The sequence below is a fragment of the Eublepharis macularius genome, chromosome 6, assembly GCF_028583425.1.
Source record: "Eublepharis macularius isolate TG4126 chromosome 6, MPM_Emac_v1.0, whole genome shotgun sequence".
NCBI lineage: Eukaryota > Metazoa > Chordata > Lepidosauria > Squamata > Eublepharidae > Eublepharis > Eublepharis macularius.
In genome coordinates this window covers 81,412,463-81,434,791 of record NC_072795.1, presented here as the reverse complement: position 1 = coordinate 81,434,791, position 22,329 = coordinate 81,412,463, and positions in this window count along the sequence as shown.

Genomic DNA, 22,329 nt, shown 5'->3' with positions numbered 1-22,329 from the left:
AGATTACTTCAACCACTATGAGCGCATGGTCAGAAACTGATACTGACAAAAATGTTGAATGAATCCCAGGTATGAAACTGGTCCTTTCTGGGATTGTCCCGTCATCAATATTAAAATTGTATCAGTGGATCCTGAAATCGGGCCTGGCCAACTAGAGCTGAACGTCTAAAGGCTTAAATTTGGCTTGAGCTTGTCCCTTGCATGTGCCTCTGTCGTCTAAATTTGTCTCTACGTGTTGCTGTCTAGCCCTGTCCGGCAGCCCCGGGTCGCTCTCCACCTCGTTATTCTGAACAGTATTCCCTGGAGGGGAAACGTTTTCTCTAAGCGGCCTTCGCTGGTGCCCCCAAGAAGTCCCAGAATCGGAGCGACAGACCCCTCCGGGGCCCTTCCAGGGACTGGCGCGCCGGCGGGATGGCTCTCGGGGCTGAGGCGGCTTCTCATATTCCCACGAATGCTCCCTTCCCCACAAAGGGCTGGCGCTGCTTTCTCAGCGTCCAAAACTTGGCCCAGAGTCCGGCGTCGGGGCGCACCGGTCGCAACAGCCTCTCCGCCACTGCGAGTTACAATGGGGCTGTTTGGGCCTCGGAAGCCTCCAAGGGAGCTGCCCAAAGGAGTTCCTTGACGCCTCCTCTCTGGCGGCCGCAGCTTGGCCCTCGGACCGGACCGTCCTCTTCACCTCGGGGCTACCGCAACCGCGGCAGGGCGATTCGGCCGGCAACGGGGACGGGCTGGCTTCCTGCGTGCTCTCTGCTCGCTGACCCTTCGGCTCCCACCTGCAACCCAGAGCTGCCCTTGGGAGTGAACAACGACCCCCCCACACACACACTCGCAAACACACACTTTGGGTACTCAGAAGTCCTTCCAGCTGGGAAGGGCTTTGGGCTGTACTTGTCCTGCTGTTGCGTTGCATATATGATGGAACTTTTTTATTCTTCCGAGTGGGCACTGCGCAGCTTCGAGGCCTGCTGTGAAAAGGTCCCAATTCACAGGCAAGGCTGCTTGTTCGCATGTACACGCATGCACGCCTCTCGACTGTTGGTCGTTACCCAAGGGCTGATGACTGGAAATTAAACGTGTGAATCGGCCTTCTCTCGCGCTCAGAAGATTCGCCTCTGAGAGCTCACTTTTATACTCAAGTTACCCTTTGGCTTTGCAGTCATCCGGATAATAAATGTATATATGCAAAGAATCAGCCTTCATCTTCCGAAATGTCATTGAATAATGACAGACCTCGTTGTTTTTGTTCTGTGATTTGGGTTTCCTTGAACCGCAGACAAACAGTGGGCCCCGGCCTGGCTGTTCAGGCAAAGAGCGCCGGCAGGTTTGTATTTCGAAGGGAAGTTCGAGGTATTTTGGAAGAGGGAAGAAAGCTCTCTTTCCTGCTCCCGAGTGCTCTGCCACTGAGCGCAGCCCCCCGTCTACTCATTCCCACGTTCAAGGGCTCTCCCAAGTGCTTTGGACAGGCCCTGATGTCGAGCTTGACCCTGAAATAAACCCTGCTTGACTCGCTTCTCTTCTGCTGATTTCTCTCGCTATCCATTCCCGCGCCCTCGGCTTGACACTGGCGGAGAGACCAGCCGGCCTGAACGCTGGAAATTTTGTCAGGATCTGGGTTTCTGTTTTGTTTTGGACTAGAAACCTGTGCTGGATTGCAAGAGATCCCAGAGAAATGAACGGTTGGGGATCGGGAGCGGCGTCTGCGAGGAAGGACCTGTGGGGCCAGAGCAGTTCCCCTCTGTTGCCCACCCGCAATCTGAAGGGTCGAAAGGGTTGAGGGTCTCGCCCCTTTCATGCATCCCGGTGGCTGAAGTGGAGACTCTAACCCTCTCCAGCAACTGGGAGCCGGGAGAGGCACCTCGAATGGGGCCATTCCTGATTCCTGAGCGCGCAGCCTCCGCGTCAGGGCTTAATCTCCGCCTCCCACCCCCGGGCCTTTCTTCAACAAACGCCGGGTCTAGTTGCCTGATAGATTAACTTCCACGGAGGGCTGGAGAGTTCAGCTGCCCGAGCCCCCGGGCTGGCCAGTGCTGGCAGACGAATAGTCTGCTGCAGAGAGTTCTGCTCGCTCGGGGATTTTGAAGGGGACCCGCTTCATGCTTTCGTCAAGTTTGGAGAACGTTGTTGCGCCTCGTTAAGTTTTCCTAACGAATAAAACAGAACACTTTCATGACGCGCTCGATTTCTTTCTCCAGCGCGATTTCTTTCTCCAGCGCCAGGGAGAAAGTCACTGGGGTGCGAAAGAGGAAGGAGTGGCTTTCCTGGTCATTTCAAGGCCCAAGAACAGGCTCTTTAAAAAGAAAGCAAAAGCCATTACGCCGCGCATAGCAGCTAAGCGCCGCATGTAGATACGCGTGGCCTTCAGGCAGGGTGCGCTGCGCACACACGCGTGGCATTCATGTGGGCAGATTTCGCTTCAACTACTACACTCGAGGTGTCGATAGCCAGCTGTTTTTGTGAAAGATGCATCCAGGGATTATGGCTTGTATTGTGACGCAAAAGGTATGGAGGGACGCCTAGCAGAGGAGAGACACGCTGTACACGGATCTATCTTCCCTGCGTCAAACTGTCATTTGTCCAACATTCCGCCAAGCTGCCTACATTTCCCATCAAAACTTGAGGGAAGCAGACAAGTGTCCAATCTGTGCCTTTTGTCACTTGTGGTTCTGCTCTTAATGTCACCTCTGTTTGTGTAAATATATACTAAAGATACGAAAGTTGAGCGGGGATCTCTTCTAATGTTCTCTGCCCCACCCCCACCCCCATCCTCTCAACAACCAAACAGGAAAATTGGCGTGATAAAGGCATGTAGATACCCGGGAAACAGAGACCTGCCCATTTGCCCTTCCTGGTTTTTGCGTTGCTTGAACGAACTGAAGAGCCGCCCGAGAGCGGCTGGCCGGGCTCTTGTGGCAGAGCGGCGCAGAGGAGACGCCGCCGCTTTGCTGGCCGAGGGGCGAAGAAGCGGCGGGCGCTGGAAGAGGGCAGGCAGGCCCGGGGCCCCGAGGGCAGCACTGCAGCCCAGGCCATTGAACTTCGCTGAGGTCGACACGGGAAGGGTGTCCCACCCTGGCTGTCCACTGGGACGACGGAGGGCTAAGAAGAACAAGAGGAGGGGGCCCGGATCGCGGGAAGATAGGAACACGTGCCGGGGGAGGTTCAGACGTGGCGCCCCTAGCTGGGCACCCGGCTGTGCTTTCCGCTTCTCTGGCCTGGGAAGGGCCCCTGCGCCCCCGCCTCGACTGGGTAGCAGGGAGCCAGTCCTAGGGGGCGTCAGTGTTCTGCCTCCGGAGCCTCGCCCCTTGGTCCCAGCCCGGCGCTTCCCGGCCCGCCGGCGCGCCTAGCTCTCTTCTTCCGGGCGTCGCTCCCGCCCCGTCTCTGCGACCGCTGCGCTCCTCCTCCAAGCCCGTGGGTGAAACTCCGCAGCTCTCCAGAAGCCCCGGCCGTCTGTGCGGGGCTGCCTGAAAGGAAAGGCGGGAGCTAGAACGGCCCCTTTGGGCTGCGGGGGGACGGGGCGGGCGGGATCTCCTGGCAGCTGTGCGGGGCGGGCGCTTGCAGGCCAGCCCTCGCCCCGCTCCAAGAGTCGATGCAGCGAATGGCCCCGTCAGCAGCGGCGGCAGTTTGCGGAGCAGCGGTCAATGCGCTCATATGCCCAGGCAGTGGGAATGTGGCGAGGCAAACGCAGGTCTAAAAGGAGTGCAAACTCTCCGCTGGGAAGGAAAGAGAAAGCCACGGGAGAGATTGCCCAACGGGGAGCCTGAGGAGGTGGCTTAGCACTTCCGGTCCTGTTGTAACTCCAGCAAACCTGGGACTGAACACCGGACGGCGTAGCCCTTACGGGAACGTCCTCGGACCGCGAAATAACCAGGCTCGTTAGCTTAGGCTGAAAGTAGAGCCTAGCCGTGTTTACTCGCATGTAAGTCCCACGGATTTCCACAAGAGTGCCTTCCAAATAGACAGGCTGCTCTCCCGAACTTAAACAGGTCGAGGCAGCCCAGTTCGGTGACGCTTGCTCCCGAGGAAGCAAGCCCGAAACCTCTTCGGCCAGCCTAACTGTCCTCCTTTCACATCCTGAAGGCGGCTTGGCCCGTGTCCTGTTCTTAATTCAGCTCCTCCTGCGGAAATCCCAGGGATCTGAAGAGATCTGGGTAGAGGTTCTTGCGCTTATTTCCAAGCTGTACCTGGACAGGTGCCCGACCCAAAGCAATGGTGGTCCACCAAGAGTTCTCTTTCGAGATCTGGTTCCATCCACCTGTCATCTTGGCTAATGTGGCCCAAGCTTTAGGGCATTTTATTAACTGGGGCAGAGGGAGAAGTTTTAAAGAAGCGTATGTATTTATCTTTAAAAATGTGCGCCCCAACCTGAGGGCGAAAGGAGCCGGGTAGGGGCCCGCCCGGCTGCCTCTCGATCACGCTTCCGCAAAAACGACTTTTGGAAGGGCGAAGGAAGTTCTAAGCGCGTAATTCTGACTACAAACCAGAGAATCCTTGATGGGTCGCCTTCAGTCTTGTACCAAAAATCATCACAATAAGCAGCCTGCTGAAGAACACGGAATAAGAACCACGAAAATCAGTGGGGCTGGTTTCCGGATAAGCACCAGGACCTTTGTGTCTAAAGGTCCTGAGCGCAATTACACTCTTCTCTTGAAGTCAATAGGTTTAGTAGGGTGCGATTTTGTTTAGGGTTGAGCTGTTAGGCTGCAATCCACCGACGCTTTCCTGGAAGAAAGTTCATTGAAGAACGTGAGGCTTACATCACAGTTACTAGGAAGTAAGTCTGACTGAACTCAGTGGGATTTACTTTTGCGCATAGGTCTTTAGGACTGCACTGCCCAGAAGATCCTCTAAAACCAAGTTGTAGAGGAAGCGCGTCTTTAAACTTTAATCCCGTTTTCTCCTGAGGGAAAGTCTGGGTGTCTTATACCGTTCACTGTCTAAGATCTGCATCACATGTCCAATGGAAAAGGGGGGCGGCATCAGCAGGCATGGGAGCTGCCTCACCTTTCCTGGCAATTGCCCGCTGGTCCAAAATACGCTCATACACTTGGAAGGCCAGAAAAGGCCTGCTGCTGAGTAATAGAGGATCGAGGAATCTGTCGTTTGATCGCGTTGAGAGACATGTAATGTAACGTCATGCAATATATTGACATAGGGATAAAGTATTTATTTAATTTATATCCAATGGGGGCCCAAAGAAGCTTGCATCCTCTCTGCCATTATGTTTGTTTCTCCCTTTTTAAATGATCTGATCTGTGTCCCAGCTCGCCAAAAGGCACAGTTTTTATTGGCTGGAAGTGTTCACAACACTACTGTGGCAACAGCCAAATTTTCCCGGTGTTTTAGCTGTAATGGTTATATTTGTCGCTGTTATTATACTTTGTTACTATTATTATCATTGTTTTTTTTTCCTTGTTGAACTGTTGGTGCTCAAGACTGTAGTCTTAAGAGCAGAGAGCATAAAGAAAGTCAAGATTGTAACAACCACCTTGTAAGGTAAACTACGCTCAGTGTGTGTATTGTTGGGTCAAGGTCAGCCAACAAGCATCCACGTTCCGGAGGGGATTCGAACCTGGATCTCCAAGATCCTAGTCTGACACCACACGGCCTTTCTCTGGAAATTTAATGTTTAACAATTCAATGTCACAAACCTCCACATAATCCAAGATAAGATAAAGTGATAAAGTTAAGACCTTTAAGTTCTGTTGATTTCAGTGGGAAAGAATTAAGTGGCTTTTCTATTGATAGCACAATGATCATAAATGTTCGGCCTGATCGGCTGCTCGCCTAAGAACACTTTCCTGGGAGCAACCTCTGTTGAATAAGATTGGATTTACTTTTGAGTAAACCTGCTTACGCTTGCTGCCTTAAACGTGTCAAGGTTTACTGCTTTGAGGAGGGTTTTGGCTTAATGTAGGTTTCCTGCCCCTTGCTCTACATTTAGGGCGATCCAGAGAGTACTAAGGGGACATTATAACAACAATTTAGTAATTATAGATACGGCTCTTTCCTCCCCGTTTCGGTTGGAAAAGACCGAAGAGTGGTGCGCGCTGAAGAGCCCCGCGCCTGGGGCCGGGTGGCTGGTCTAGACCGGGCTGCCTCCGGTTCTGAGCAGACGCGAGTCTAGCGACTTGCCGACTCCCTCCCTGGGTCACGTTGAGACGCTTCGGCGCTGCCCGGTGGCCCCTTTAAGAAACAAAGAGCCGCAGTCCCGAGACAGCGAGCGCATGACGCGCGCTTACGGGTTCCTCGGTGACGCCGAAGCGCCCTTCGAGGCGCCTGCACTTCCGCGCGCTCCTTGCTGGCGCGAAACGGGTTGCCGGAGAGTTCGCAGGGGTTGGCGGGCGCCACGGCTGCGGCTCCCCCGTCGCTTCGCAGAGGCTGCCCCTGAGCAGTTCTGCGTCTCTCCGGTCTTCTAAGCAGCCTGAGCGGAGATTTAAACCTGTCATCAGTAGGCTGTTGACATCCTTGACTTACTAGGATTTCGGTTCATTTATTCAACGGTGCAACTAAGGTCGGGTGGTAGGGACGCCTGCCGTGGCTGCAGCCCGAAGGCGTGCAAAATGGACACGTGCGTTATCAACAATTATTAAAATAAGAAGAGTATACTGTTTTCATTTACCAATGGAATAATGAGGCGTATAACCAAAATGCTAGGTTAAAAGAGCATTGTAATGGCTGTACTACAGGTTATGATTTTTCCCGAGGGTATTTTAAACAACTTCTTTTTCTTTAGGAAATTTAGCTGCCAGTTTTGCTTCATCCAGGAGAAGCGCCATATGGAAAGGGAAGAGACTTTAACCCCTTCCTCTCCTGCTGCTTTCTCTCTGGGGAAAAAAGCCTGAGGTGCTATACACCCTCTGGGGGAAAGAATACATTGGCACATTGAACAGAGTTATGTCTTTATAAGTTCATTGAAGTTAATGGGCTTAGAAGGGTGTAACTCTGCTTAAGATGACACTGGCAGGCCTGGAGAAAAATGGCCTGTCCTTTTAACAGAGGCTGAATGTGTAGAAATGGGCAGCTGAAACTTTTCCTGACACTAAGACAAACCACATCACCTGATAAATGTGTGTGCGCGCGCTATGTGCCGTCAAGTTGTTTCTGACCTATGGCGACCCTATGGATGAAAGACCTCCCAAACATTCTATCTCTAACAGACCTACTCAGATCCTGCAAACTAGAGGACGTGGCTTCTTTTATTGAGTCAAGCCACCTCGTTTTAGGTTTTCCTCTTTTCCTGCTGCCTTCCACTTTTTCTAGCATTATTGACTTTTCCAGAGAATCTTGTCTTCTCATGATGTGACCCAGGTATGATAGCTTTAGTCTTGTCATTTTAGCTTCTAAGGAGAATTCTGGCTTGATTTGATATAGTACCCACTTATTTGTCTTTTTGGCTGTCCATGGTATCTGCAAAACTCTCCTCCAGCACCACATTTCAAATGAATCAATTTTTTTCCTGTCAGCTTTCTTTACTGTCCAACTTTCACATCCATACATGGCAAGGGGGAATATCATAGTTTGGATTATCTTGATCTTGGTTCCCAGACAGACATCTTTATCTTTAAGGATCTTATCTAGCTCACTCACAGCTGCTCTTCCAAGTTTCAATCTTCTTCTGATTTCTTCATTGCAGTCTTCCTGTTGGTTGATGATTGAGCCAAGGAATAGAAAATCTTGAACAACTTCAATTTCCTCATTGTCAACTTTAAAATTGTGTAGTTCCTCCGTAGTTATTACTTTTGTCTTCTTAATGATCAGCTGTAATCCTGCTTGGGCGCTTTCTCCTCTAACCTTCATCAGTAGTTGTTTCAAGTCTTCACTATTTTCTACTAGTAATGTGGTGTCATCTGCATATCTCAAATTGTTAATGTTCCTCCCACCAATTTTCACTCCACCTTCTTCTAGATAATATCCCATTAAGCCATTATGAAAGTGACTGGACATTTTTTTTTCTAGGCAGCTGATAACCCTACTAAAAAGTGGAGCACATTCAGCCACTGAACTCTGCTGTTAGGGAGGAGGCAGCTAGAAACATGTGATGTTGTTTCTAAAATTAAACTTCTGGTTCCTTGCAAGATGGGATGGATACCCCAAATTTTCTTTGCCAAGAACGCTGTGTACTTACCACAGTAGATGATCCAGCCTCAAAACCCAAACAACTAATCAGGCCATTCATCACCCAGAACAGCTTCATCAGTGATACTCTGAAAACAATATGTCAATGGAAGAACTAGGCCACTTCATCACTGCTAAATTACAAAAGAAACAGATCTTTCCCCTGGCTTTCTGACAATGATACAGGCCTTTTTTGCACCAGAGATTTTTTGCCATTTTTGGCCCCATACCACTTTGGGTTTTCTTCTGAATTCAGGATGCTTAACTCTTCCTTCAGATTTCAGTGCCACAGTTTCAAGGGGTCTCTGCCTGCACAGGCTGCAAATTTGGAATAGAACTTATTACAACCCTCTTTATTTTCAGTTAGATTTTGCTTTTAACCCTCTTCTTACACCCTCTGGGTAGATTGCTGCTACCAGGAATTGTATTCCAAGATAGTTAATTTAAATTTCTCCTTTAATAACAGGCTCCTTTGTGGGACTATGTGGCCCTGAGGATAGGTATGGGATATAGGAATAACATATACTCCAGGATGAACAACACCCTCCCCACAATTAAACTTTTATTTTTACAAGAAGTGTATCGGTTTTATGCTAGTACTTAAGTTTGATGGTTTCAAAGATAGTTATCAGTTCTTAAAGTTTCTTTTCATAGGCTCAGTCACACAGATATACATAAACTTCCTCTCCTAGGCACACACAGTTTGCCTGCTTCAGATAGATCAATCACTCACTCAAATGTCCATAGACTTTCTCTCAGGTGCACACACAGTTTGCCTGTCTAAACCAGAATCAATATTTCTCTCAGAAATGCATAGACACCCTCAGGCTGCGCACAGCTTCCCTGTCTAAATCCAAATAGCCCCTTTTCTCTGTCTCAGTTTACCTGCTTTAGATAGAATGAATGTTTTCTCTCAGAAATACAGAGACACTCTCAGTCATCAACCAATCAACTCACTCACTCATCCTGCTCTTTCACCCCCATTCTTCATACGTACCACACCAATCATTTAAAGACACACACACACACACACACACACACACACACACACACACACACACACACAAAAACATTACAGAGCCCTTGAAACACAGCATTGAAATGGGAAGGGGAAGTTAAGCATCCTGAATTCAGAAGAAAACCCGAAGAGGTATGGGACCAAATGCGGCAAAAATCTCCAATGCAAAAAAAGCCAGATGTCAGCTTAGATTCTTTGTTTGACTCTTTTGAAGTTGTTCAGGTACAAATAAAAACATTATCTGTGGTTCTGTCTCATAAGGACACAGACCAGCAGTCTGCTTACCTTACTACTGTCTGACAAACAGCAGAAAGAAAGATCAGAAGGCTGGTTTTATACTTAATGAATGTGAGAAGCTGAGAAATCTCAGTCATCCAGGGCTGGTGTAAACGATGATGTGACCATGATTTTCTCCAAAAGCCAGTGGCAGTTACCATCTTGTTTCTGATGAATTGTGTCATCATCTGCAATTTTGCATGCCCTGCCCTAGTGGAAGCCATCTTGAGTGTATTTACTTGGCTGAATTTAGACAAATCCTTGCTCAGCCATGAAACATAATAGATGGCCTTGGCCACTCTCTCATTCTGCCCTGTCTCTCAAGGTAATGGGGAGTATAAATGACAGAAGAATTTTAAAAAACTTTGTCCATAGAATAGTGCTGCAAAAATGGCATGAAATAATAGCCTACATCAAGACATATGATATACTTTTCATTACTTTTGTACTGAGCAACAGAATCGTTGCTAGCAACTATGCTATACATTATTATTCTCTTCTTCCTTTGGCCTTGTTCAGTACAGTTCAATTTGTATACAAAGCAAAACAACAACAACAACAACCCTACATTAGAAGAGGGGATCATATATACAAACATTTGCAGTCCCTGGAACAGACAGTTGTCAGAGGTTCCCTAATTACTTCTTTAAAAATGCATTGCTGTTTGATCTTTGACTCGATATTTTTCAATGCATTGACTAAGTTAACAGCCTTCTGAGACCATTATATGATGACCACATTAAACTCCACTTTTGTCTGATGGCTTCTATGGGATGACTTTGATGGCTGAGGGTTTTCCTTCTCTATGACACCACATAGAACTCCCATGTTTTGGTAGTTTGTTTTGCAAAAACATTTAGTAATGTCTTTTTTCATATCTCATTTTTTTTCTTCAAAGTGCATTTGGAAAAATTTATTATAAATTACTCTGAGATGATTAGATAAAAAGCAAAATATAAAACCTGCTCTGACCTAGATAGCCCAGGCTAGCCTAATCAGATCTTGGAAGCTAAACAGGTTCACCCCTGGTTAGTACTTGAATGGGACATCACTAAGGAATTCTAGAGTTGCTACCCAGAGGCAGGCTGAATGTCTGGTGAGTTGAAAATCCTATGGGGTTTCTATAAGTCACTTGTGACTTGCAAGCAAAAAAAATCTAATAATTCAAAACAAAAATAAACAGGTAGGCTGTGTTTAGGATTGCTGAGTTTTGTTCTTCTAGTTCCCAGACCAAGTTAACACACTTGGTATAAATTAAAAAAGCATGCCATGGCCTGCTGTAAAAGCACATGGTGAGTATGTCTAATGATTTTTGAGGGTTATGCTACACATGATAATCTGTATCTGCAACTCTTTCATAGAGGTGGGTGAGAAGTTCAACTATACAGAGTTTAACTTTCCACTGAAGTCACAGACATATATGTCTGAAAGCAAAGGGAAAATATTAATTCAAACAGATATTCAAGCCTAAGGTAAAAATGGCTGTTGTGACTGAACCTGCCCTAGTTGGACTTGACTGGCAGGATTTTATGGATCTTCTGTAACTTACGTCTTGTCTCTTGAGTGACTTTTGGTTTTAGACTCTATATAAATAGAATGTTCTTCCAGACACACACACCCCAAAAAATCTCAGCATATTACCTACTACCTGATCCTTTTAACTAGAGATTTAAAAGTATATTATGATACTGGTTCTAAACTCACCATCCTGATATTAACCATCATACTTTTTGCCCCCCCCCCCACTTTTTTCTCTCTTTCACAACTCAGTGTGCACTAGGTTGTGTATGTTTTATTTATGCATTTTATTGATGGAGTGCTGTCTTTGATATTTATGTACCACTGAGGAAGGCCTTTGGGCCAAAATGTGTCAGTTTTATTGGTTTTGTACATATGGCTATTAGTTGTACTATTATATCTGTATATTAATGATTTTACTTTATGTATATACAAGGTTTTAGTATATATATATATACAACCATATGATTCTTTTATTCTAATTTATTTATTCCTATTAAACTTTATATCTGTGTTTTTAATTTATATTTTTAATTATTTTCAATGATTTGATATATATTTATTTCTGTTCTTCCAATTTCCTCGGTTACCAATGCTGAGCTTTAAACCTAGGGACAGCTACACACAAAGCAAATGCTGTGGCCTTTTCCACATGCCATTCTGGGCCTGGTGTGCTAACACCACAAGTGTCTCAGCTGAAAGCCCAGTCTAAAGGAGACCTGGGCTACATGCAACTTCATTCAGGCAGTGGTGTTCTGAGTGACTCCGCGGCTCCTGAATCACTCAGGCAGGGGCAGAACAATCCACCGTTGGAGGCTGAGAGCTCCCTCCATTGTTACAGTTGATGCCCCCACTAGACTATGGGGGATCAGCTGTAGGCAGGGTGTTCCCTAATGGTGTACAGCTGATGGTGTTCATTCCCCATTCTTCCTGAGTCTCGAGCCTCTCAGGGAATCAGCTGAAGGCAGTCTAACTTTGTGTTGCCTGAGTGTCAGGTGGCCTGAGAGGTCAATTGTAGAGTGGTCAATGGTGCCAAGACCTTTAGCTGATTGCCTGAGTTTCAAGCCGCACAGAGAATCAACTGTAAGTCATTTGAGGGTACCCCACTGTCCTACAACTGATCACCCTCTCTGCTTTGCCTGGGCTGTGGGGGCTCCCTGCACCCTTCCCCCATGTAGGGCCCAGGGCAGCCATCTGGTTGCCTCATGGCTACAGGTAAGTTCTTCTTGCTCACCTGCATGATGTTTAAATTGAGCTAGGGAGAGGCCATGGAACATCTACTTTGCATGCATTAAGTCCCAAGTTCAGTCTCCAACAAAAGGATAAGCTAGTAGGTAATGTGTCGGGCTTTAGATCCTGGAGAGTTGCTGCTGGTCAGAGTAGACAAGACCAATGCTGATAGATCAGGGCTCTGACTCAGTATAAGACAGCATCATTTGAGCCTAAATCAGTAGCACATTTTGATGACTGCCAGTGCTAGGAAGCTCTATCTATACTTGCCTCAGTGGGTTCTGTCAATCACTACATGGGTGAGGGACCACGGTTGGTCAATAAAATGGGCTAAATGGGAAAGTATGCAGCCATGTAGAGGTTGGCACATAATAACTGCATTCAAAATGTATTCATTCAAGTATTTGATCAAACTTCTATGTTTGCTGATTTAGTAGTAGAATTATATGCAGTATATCAGGATTTTCTGGCTCGGAGCTTTTGTAGCCCAACCTGTTTGTATTAAAAATCTTCAGGATGCCTCTGGTTTCAATAGTGATCTCCATCTCCAGATCCCATCAAGTGCCCTCACAGACCTGCTTCCAGGCAGCAATCCTCTCTCAGTTTCCGCTTGTGTTTCCCCTCTTTTTACGATCATCACTCCTTCCTTCTCCTCTCTGAGGAAGAGTAGCTCTTGGTCACAGTCAAGTGGCAAGGGCTGTCCCTAGGCTCAGTAGTCCTATTATTTATTTATTTAGATTACATATTTGATTTCTGTCCTGCCGATTTCCCAAGAACTCAGAACAGTGTGCATGATCCCTTCTTTCACTTTATCCTCACAACAACTGTGTGTAGGAGGTTAGACTGAGAGACAGTTACTGGCCCATGTCCACTCAGTGACATTACAGTCTTCACATAATATTGCTATTATACCAAATCTCCTCACTCCCAATCTTCTTCTAAAACATTTTGGAGATGTGTCCCATTTTTTAGAGAGCAGTTGTGAATCTGAGAAGTGAGAGGATGGACTCTCCACAGAGGACAGGAGAACAAAGCACATAATGACAGATGGTGTCACATGTCCCATTTCCTAATCTAATGCCACTTCTTCAACATTGCCATAGTGGGGGGTTGTAGTAGCTGTGAGGAAGGACCCAGCCTTGATCTCCATGAGAACAATCTGTTTATTGTTTTTATGCTGATACAATTGCCCCATTCATTTGTTTTGCCATTGTGCAAATGTCTGATCATCCTTTAGATGAATAATAACAGCTACTTTTCATTTAGAGTACAGCCAATCTAATAGTTCAGGTGTATTACATGGCCTCTATCCCTGCATTGCATCTAACATGGCTTCATTTTAATTTGCTCAACAAGATTACTTCACTTTGGTATCAAGGCCTCTGTGCTCTTCTAATTCATTTTTTCTTTTAAAATAATTAAGTCATTATTTTCACAGAGGACTACATTCCTTCAGTAAGGCTCATGTCAAGCTTATTACAAAGACAGTTTACTGTATCACACAGGAGTGTTAGATGTTTGCATTGTGTCAGCGATTTACTTTGTCATTGGCATATCATCAGAGGTCCCAAACCAGCAGGCCTCTGAAGTATATACTTAAAAGTGAAGCACAAGGGTACCTCTATTGAATTCTGAAGGATATCTAGTTGTCATTAGAATCATGCAAAAGTTTAAGAGGCTGGTTATATAATCTTCATTTTCTGTAGCTTTGTATTTCAGTTCAGAATACAGAAGCAAAACCTTTTGGATATTTCAGAAAACTGAGAGTTTCCAAAATGAAGGGCATAGCCTAGAAAATATTAGTCATGATTAGACATCATTTAAACACGAGTAAACCATAATTAGCTTTTGGTGGATTGTGACCTAAGCACACCTTGTTATTAGTAAAATCATTAAGTAGCGTGATTAAACAATCATCACTTCAAATTGTCTGTGTGGGATGGTTATTAGATTGTGTTTGAACTTCTCACATGGAAAGGGATGTTCTGCGCTGATGGAATTTTTAAAACAATTTATGCATGTCTCTTGATTTTGATAAAGATGCTCAATCATATATAACATTGCAGCAGAAAGCCTTGATGTCCAAGTCAGTGGAGAAGCCTGAGCTTGATGCTTTTATAGAGGTCGGGGAATATCATCACATTGCCCACTCTTGGTCTCTTCATGACCATGGACATTCAGGAAAAAAACTCTAGACTGGTCGCTTCATGGTATATACACCAGACTTCCTGGTTACTTTGATCCATTGTTGTCTCTCTCCCACAAGGTAAAAGTGACAGCTGTAATAAGAAACACTATTGGATGCAGACTGGGAGAAATTGAAACAATATTTAGAAAAAAAATGGGATGTGAAAGGAGGATTGTGGCAGTTTGAGAATTATTAATATGTGACTTTATAAAGGGGAGAGAGAAGTAACTTTACCATTAATGGGGAAACTTAGCTATTAATTAATCTAAGCTAATATTAGTAATAAGGAGATTGCATTAAAAATAGATAGTTTAAACAGTGAAATGTAGATTGATATATTAGAAAATTGGAGATATAGAAGAATTTGAACATGCTTAGAATAAGTGATATAACATATATAGGATTTAGAAAAAGTATGGTTAAGAGTGATTTGAGTAATAAGAGGGGTTTGGGGTTGGAAAGCTGTTGGAAGTCAGTAAGGGGGGGCTGATATAATTTAGATAAGACAGGGAATTTGTGTATTGAATAACATTGTATGTACTCACCAATAAAAATGTTTTAAAAAAGAAAGAAACACTATTGGACAACAGTATGTATTGGACAAAAGTATATTTTGTATTTACCTCCTCCTCCTCCTCCTCCTGAGCAAAGATAGGTGATATTATCCTTTCTGACCCATATTTTAGAGAAGTATGAACTTCTGAGTTTTTAAAGATGTCGAAAAATTGCCTGCCAATGCTGATCCAAATATAGTTCATCAATATTTCCCCATATTGTAGGTAAGGGGGATGTGAGTAAAAGCCAGAGGATTTTATAATACAGCAACGGTATCCCTTGTTGTCACCCACATATTTTATGTGTTCTTGTCTATGTGAAGCTGAGAGAAAATGGTTTGTGACAACTTTTCATTGCATCCTAATGTACACAGTGTTATTATGTACACAGATACATTTAACACCAAAGCCATCTTTTGGTATCACAATTGGGCTCAAATGATACTCAGTGCTAGAGGATCTATGACTGATTTTCCAATCATCTTTTCAAAGAAGCGGAAACGCCGGCTAAAGAATGTGTGGCTATGAAGTTGATTATAATAATGTACTGAGGAAGAGGTGATAAATCTCATCTGCTGGGCCATTTTTGTGATCAAAATTATTTTCTCCAGTTGGCATTCTCCTCCAAGAAGGAGGCCAGGCTCTCAGATGTGAAAGAATAAGCTGCGATACTTTTCCGTCTGCTGTGGAAACTTGCTGGGTAACCTTGGGCCAATCACTCCCTGTCAGCCTAACCTACCTCACAAGGATGTTCTGAAGATAAAATTGAGAAGATAATTATGTCAAGTGCTTTGAGTTTCCATTGCAGAACAAAAGTGGCTTATGAATGAAATAAAAAATAAATATAGCTGAAGGTGGGGGGGCAGATAAAAGGTAAGTTGGTGGGTGGGTGAGAAGGAAGTTGGGAAAGAGAAGGTATGCAGTTTTTCAGAAGCAGGAAAAGAAGAAATGATGTGGAGAATAGAACACACAGGAAAATAAGGTGCCCTTTGCAAGTCCTTGAGGGTTTCCCACTGCACATCTGGACCTAACCTTGAAATTGGCACTGTGCAACTGGGCCATAGTTATCCTGAGTAGAGGCTGCCAGTGTGGAGGGAAAGATGAACTGGTGGGGAGGGGCAAATAAAGGTAGAGCGGCCAGTGAATGGGAAGGGGGAAAGGAAGCAGGACGAGGGCAGAGGCTATGGGGGGAACAGGATCTCTATGGCTAGTCCTTGCAAGTCCCCCACTTGTACAAGAGATAAAAGTGGAGTGAGTATACATTCCTTGGGCAGCTATCCCTCTTCCAAACTGGCTTCAGTTCTGTGGAGGAGAAAGTTTTTGGTGGGTAGCTGTGTTGATCTGCAGTAAAATAGCAGGATTTGAGTCTAGTGGCAAGATTTTCAGGTTGAAGAAGGAAGCTCTGATTCTTAAAAGCTTACACCCTGAAAATCTTTTGGGTCTCTAAGGTGCTACTGGACTCAGATCCTGCTGTGGGGGAGAAATGATCTTCAGCCTTAACTGATAAGTGTATCGGTTTGTTAAAACTTGAAAACGACCATAACTTAAAATATTTCTAGATTGTACCAGCTGAATGCTACTGGGGATGTAGTTCTTATTTACAAATAAATCCTTTTTTTCCTCTTCAGAATTTAGGAATAAATGAAAACTTCAGGTTGCACCTGACCTATCTAATCAGTCCTTCACAAGGCAGAAGGTGGTGTCCTGAAGGTTAACAACCCTTGACTAAAGCACAGAATGAATTCTACACTGACAAACACTCCATTGAGGAATGCTTGTGAAGATTTCATAGAGGAGTAAATCAAGTGATTCTGGGATGAAACATTCCAGGTAACCGTGTTGTGCCTCCACAATATTAGAAGGCTTATGAGTATAGTTCTCTGACGGTGTTTCAAGCACTAAAACTACTGCCTAAGAAGATAGAAATATGAAAGCCAGATTCCGGCTGGAAGATGGAATGTACGAGCATGAGGAATCATAGGAGAGGCCAGCTCACCCCCTCTCATGCCCCAGAGATGAGCTAAGGATCCTTATTATATAAGGATGAGCTAAGGATCCTTATTATATAAGGATCCTTAGCTCATCTCTGAGCCTGCCCGAAGTTCCTGAATTAATCACTGCAACACACTCTATCAATCACCCCTTAACCACTTTCCTATTCTCAGGCAATTCAGAGGGCTGATAGTCTCACTCATCCATACTTCACGGATCATCAATCATTATTGATAACTTTAGTTCCACCCAGGAAGACCTAATCAAACCTTCCTAGTTCATTATCACAGCCCAGAGATGGTTTGCCAGTTCATTATCCCACTTTGAAGACAGTTCGCCAGCTCCTGAAGACAACTTCTTAGTCCTTTATCCCACCACAGGAACAACCATTCAGTCTTTGTTTTTGAGGCAGAGGATGCAATCTTGCCCCTGGATAGGACCCACGGTATAATTGGACTGCCCCTCCGCCATAGATGTGTGCATGCTCTTCAATCTAGCATCCACCCTCGAACCTCCATTCGAGCTCTTCTGTCTTGATATATTGGTCACTCGATACTCTTCCAGGTGCACTCTTCTGGATGGTAAATATCACCAAATCCCTTAAACTCTATCCAACTTTCACCACTGCTTTCCAGTTTAAGTATGCTGTGTGTGTTTCGTATGCTGTTGATCTTTATTATTTTCAATTTAAAAAACCCTTTTTGGTTGAAACTTCTGTCTGGTTATTGAAAGAGTTGTCTAGCCAAATCAGTCCTTGTATACACTGGTGGAGATTCTGAAGTTACCCCCTCTTGCTGCCTCTCCTTGCATGCTAATTCCCCCAGCTCATAAGGAGACCGTCATTCGGTAGCAACAGAGGCTGAAGGGATTCATTGGCAAAGAACATTACCTTGGAAGGTTCAGCAAACTAGCTCTCTTCTATTATGTCCACAAGGTCCACACTACCTTACTTTACCAAAGAATTGAGCAGCATGCTGTCACAAAGTGTGTGTATGTGAATTTCCAGCTCTAGGGAATAATAACAATAAAATAAATAACATTTGATTTATATACAACCCTTCAGGACAACTTAACACCCACTCAGAGCAGTTTACAAAATATGTTATTATTATTCCCACAACAAACACCCTGTAAGGTAGGTGGGCTGAGAGAGCTCTGGAGAGCTGTGATTGACCCAAGGTCACCCAACTGGCTTCAGGTGGAGGAATGGGAAATCCAACCTGATTCTCCAAATGAGAGTCCTGCTGCTCTTAACCAGTACACCAAACTGGCTCTCTGGAAACTGGAAAGGGAGAAGAGGTTCTGGTTGAAGCAAGAAGCAAATTGTTTCTCACCCATACGTGACCCACTAAATAAGCAAGTCACAATAAGGGCCTCACAGGAGAAGAAAAGGAGAAAGGAACAGAAAGGGAAGGAAACAATGGGAAGGGGGCTTTATTCCAGCGAGGTTTCGGGACTTCCAGTGATACAGCCATGAGGAGACAAGACAGCATTCTGTAACAGACACACCCTCCAGTTTCTCCTCCCTCTGTTGATGGCATATCCTCCTGATAAAGACTATAGCCACCTCTTGGTATCAGCTCTTGGTATCGGATGATATCAGTGATTTCTCCTTCCCTAATAGGGGCATCGAGGAAAGATCTAGCTTCCTCTGAAAGCTTTGGAATTATGTGAGTCTTTTTTAAAAATTGTGAAAGAATATAACATAGAATAATATGTAGAAAAAAACTCAGCTATATCTTTGGATAGCATTATAATTGCCCTATTAATAGTTTTAATTTGATTCACCCATCTGGATTTCCTAACCTGTTGTAATTTCCATTTCAAAGGTTTTAGTGTTTTGTTGGTTTTATGCCAATAGTGCTGCTTTAAAAAGATCAAGTTCTAAATTTTGCATGGTTTCCTGCAGGTTTAGACTTAAGTAAATTTCAGATATGGTCTGAATTGGGCCTTGACAATATCAGGAATTGGTACAGACAAGGGAAAATCCTTACTAAACAAGAAGTAGATTCGAAGCTACAAGGCCAAGCATTGTGGTTCCAAAATTTCCAAATGGGAACCATTATGCTCTCCTTTGCTACCAAAAATGGTTCTCTCAGATTTGAGACCCTTTTAACTGCATCTTCAAGGGCAATGAAAGGGCAATACAATATAACAAATTCTCTTCGATGTCCTATACTCAAAACTACCAACATATGTTGACATGTGGGAGAAAGAACTGCCCAAGGAACTCACAATAGATGTATGGGAAGCTATTTGGAGTTCTCCCTAGAACAAATATACTATCCATTTGATTAGGATACAAATTATTTGCCAACTGGTATCTTTGTCCCAATAGACTACATCAGATTAACCAGTGTTTCAGCCCCAAATGTTGGGAGCTTTGTGGACAAAAGGGCTCTCCAATCCGCATATGGTGGAAATGCCCCCAAATCTATCTTTTCTGGCTGGCTGTGTCTAAGGCAATCCTCCAAATTACTAAGATTAATCTACCCTTCTCCCTGAAGCTGTTTATATTTGCTATCTGGAATGATATCCAAATTCCCCCAAAGACAAAAAACCTTATTTCCAAATTACTAGCAGTGGGCCATTTGATGACTGCTGCTTTCTGGTCAGACCCAGCTGGACCTTCCTTGGATAGATGGCATGAGAAACTTTGGGAGATTTGTGTTTTGGAGAAAATTGACATTGTTTCTGTATACTCATTCTTTCTGTAGCTTGCAGCGTAGAGCATAACAGAGCAGTTATGAAGAAACTTGGAATCTTGTCTTCGACTATCTGGAAGTCAGAGGTAAGACTATAGACTCTGGTTTTCTCTTTGACCATCCTTCCATCTGAAGCTAGTATAGTCAGTTACTCTTTCTGAGGGTCTAAGGTGTTTATATTTGTGTACCTTGTTTTAGGTGATTTTATTGGATTTAAATAAAATTTTAAAATATAAATAAAGTACTTTTAATCCCTCTGCTCCATTGTTTACATAGTAGCATATTGCATTCCGTAGTGGCCTATAACAGAGTATCTTGGGTAGCCCATCAAATCTCTAGCAGCGACTCAGAAATGGAGATGAAGAGATTTGTGAATGGGTTGCAGAGGCTGGATCAATCTAACTGCTAAGCTGATTCCATAGGTATCATCTTTGGAGTCTGTTTTAGAGGACAAACAAAGCCTTCAGTTACCAGCTATACACAGGCTCAGTATCTGGACTGAACAAATCAGGCATAAAAGAATGGAGGCTGGAAAGGATCAGGTGAGCTGAGGTAAGGAAATCTTGACTTATTGGCTGCAGATAATGGATGATATATCCAGAAGTGGGACTGACTTGACTAGGAAGAATCATATGGGAGTCCCAGGAAATCAAAATGCTAGTCTAGGAGCCATCAGAGGCAAGCCATCAGTGCAGACTGGAAGGATCCAGGTGGGAGGTAGCATCTGACAATAGGCAGCCTTGGGAACTGGACTTCCAGAGTAGTTCTGAACGGACAGATGGACACACACACACACACACACACACATAGACATACATTTAAAAATGGCACCAATAGCTGAAAATTATGCAGCTAGCCAGATAAATGTTTTTTTCTGTTCTGCGCACTTGATGGCATGATCGTTTCTAATGTCTAGGTACCAATGTCTTATTTGATGAAACAACCATGACATTATGCAGCTAATTTTAAAAATCATGCCAGCCTAATGGTTACAGCAGAATCTCATAACAGCCAATCCTATAATAGATTCTATGGAAATGCACCTCTTTTCAGTGTATATTTTACTCCCTTTTAATTTAACCTGGAATTTATTCCCGTATTATATTAAGAAGGTGAAAAGGAAGTGTTTGCTGTCCAATGCACACTTTATAGGCATGATTGCCACCATCAGGGCTCCTCTAATTCACCCATACTAAGCAAAATAATTCTAGACTTCACAATCTTTCTTTGTACATGCATCTTATCACACCTATAATCAGTCATTTTCATCACTGTTTCCAGGAGCTTTTCAGACTGCCAATAAATATACCTTGCAAGGGCAAGCGACCCAAATGGAACACAGCATTAATGGGGAATCTCTGCCATAATTCTTTTTCATGGATATGTTTTACATTCCTTTAGAGACCCACTTTTAAAGTATCCAAATGATTCCTTTCATGGCTGCTTTAAAACACAAGCTCACACTTTCAGAAGAAAGAAATGTTGATGATAACTAGCAGTTTTTTCCCTTGGAGAGCTCTGCACACTCAAAGACCATCAGACTAGTTCACAAATGTAGCATATTGTGGCCACTGTGTATTACCTTGCATTTATCAATGATCAGTGTCACTAGTTGTCGTGCTGCCCAGTTTCCCAATGTGCTTATGTCCTTCTGTCATAAGGAGGGCTAACCCCAAACTGCCCTGAAATCCTCCACAGATTTTAATAACCGGTGCCATGGGCAATTCTCTGGCTAACCCTGTCTTCACATTCTCTTAAAAGTCATTAGGAAGTATATTGAACTATATGAAGTGCCCATTTGAAGGATGAGTCAATTAAGAATAATGAAATTCTCAGAGCTCCGGAGTCATAGGTCAAAGCCAAGAATTTGTTGTAAAGGTAGACTTCTTTCTCTTTCCCTCTCAGCAGCAGATAAAGTTTTTTTTGTTTTGCATCCCTGTTTTTCAACAGGAATAGAAGGATATTGTGGGTAAAATGTCTTTGTTACAGATGCCTGCATACTGAACTTAAGTGTTCTGAATTCTTACTATACAACCCACAATTAAGGCTGCAAATTGTACCTCAGCTTATTCAATGAGGTTCATTGGAACAATAATCCTATGGAATGTGGGATGAAAACTCGCTCACATAAGGATGCTGGCGGTCAGATAGGCATTGGGTGTACCTCTGTTTTCATTAAAAACTTCCCTTCAGAGGTGACTTGTGATGAAATGTTGAAGGGACATGGCAATTTTCAACAATGGCTGCAAGAATCACAAAAAGAACTTGTTAATAGTAATAATAATATTTGATTTATATACCGCCCTTCAGGACAACTTAATGCCCACTCAGAGCGGTTTACAAAGTATGCCATTATTATCCCCACAACAAAACATGCTGTGAGGTGGGTGGGGCTGAGAGAGCTCCAGAGAATTGTGACTAGCCCAAGGTCACCCAGCTGGCTTCAAGTGGAGGAGTAGGGAATCAAACCCGGCTCTCTAGATTAGAGTCCCACGCTCTTAACCACAACACCAAACTGGCTCTCCAGTTGCTATCAAGATAAAATTGAACAAGATGCTTACATTATAAATATTTAGTATCAGAAATATTGTTTCCTAATCAAACAGATGAGGGGGCAGCAGTCTCCAAGCTTGCTTCCTTAAGTCAGGAGAAAGTGTTTGCACCTTCCAAGGCCAAGTCAAACGTAAGGGGGCACCTCAGATTAGGAAAAATCCCATAAATCACAACAGTAATGAC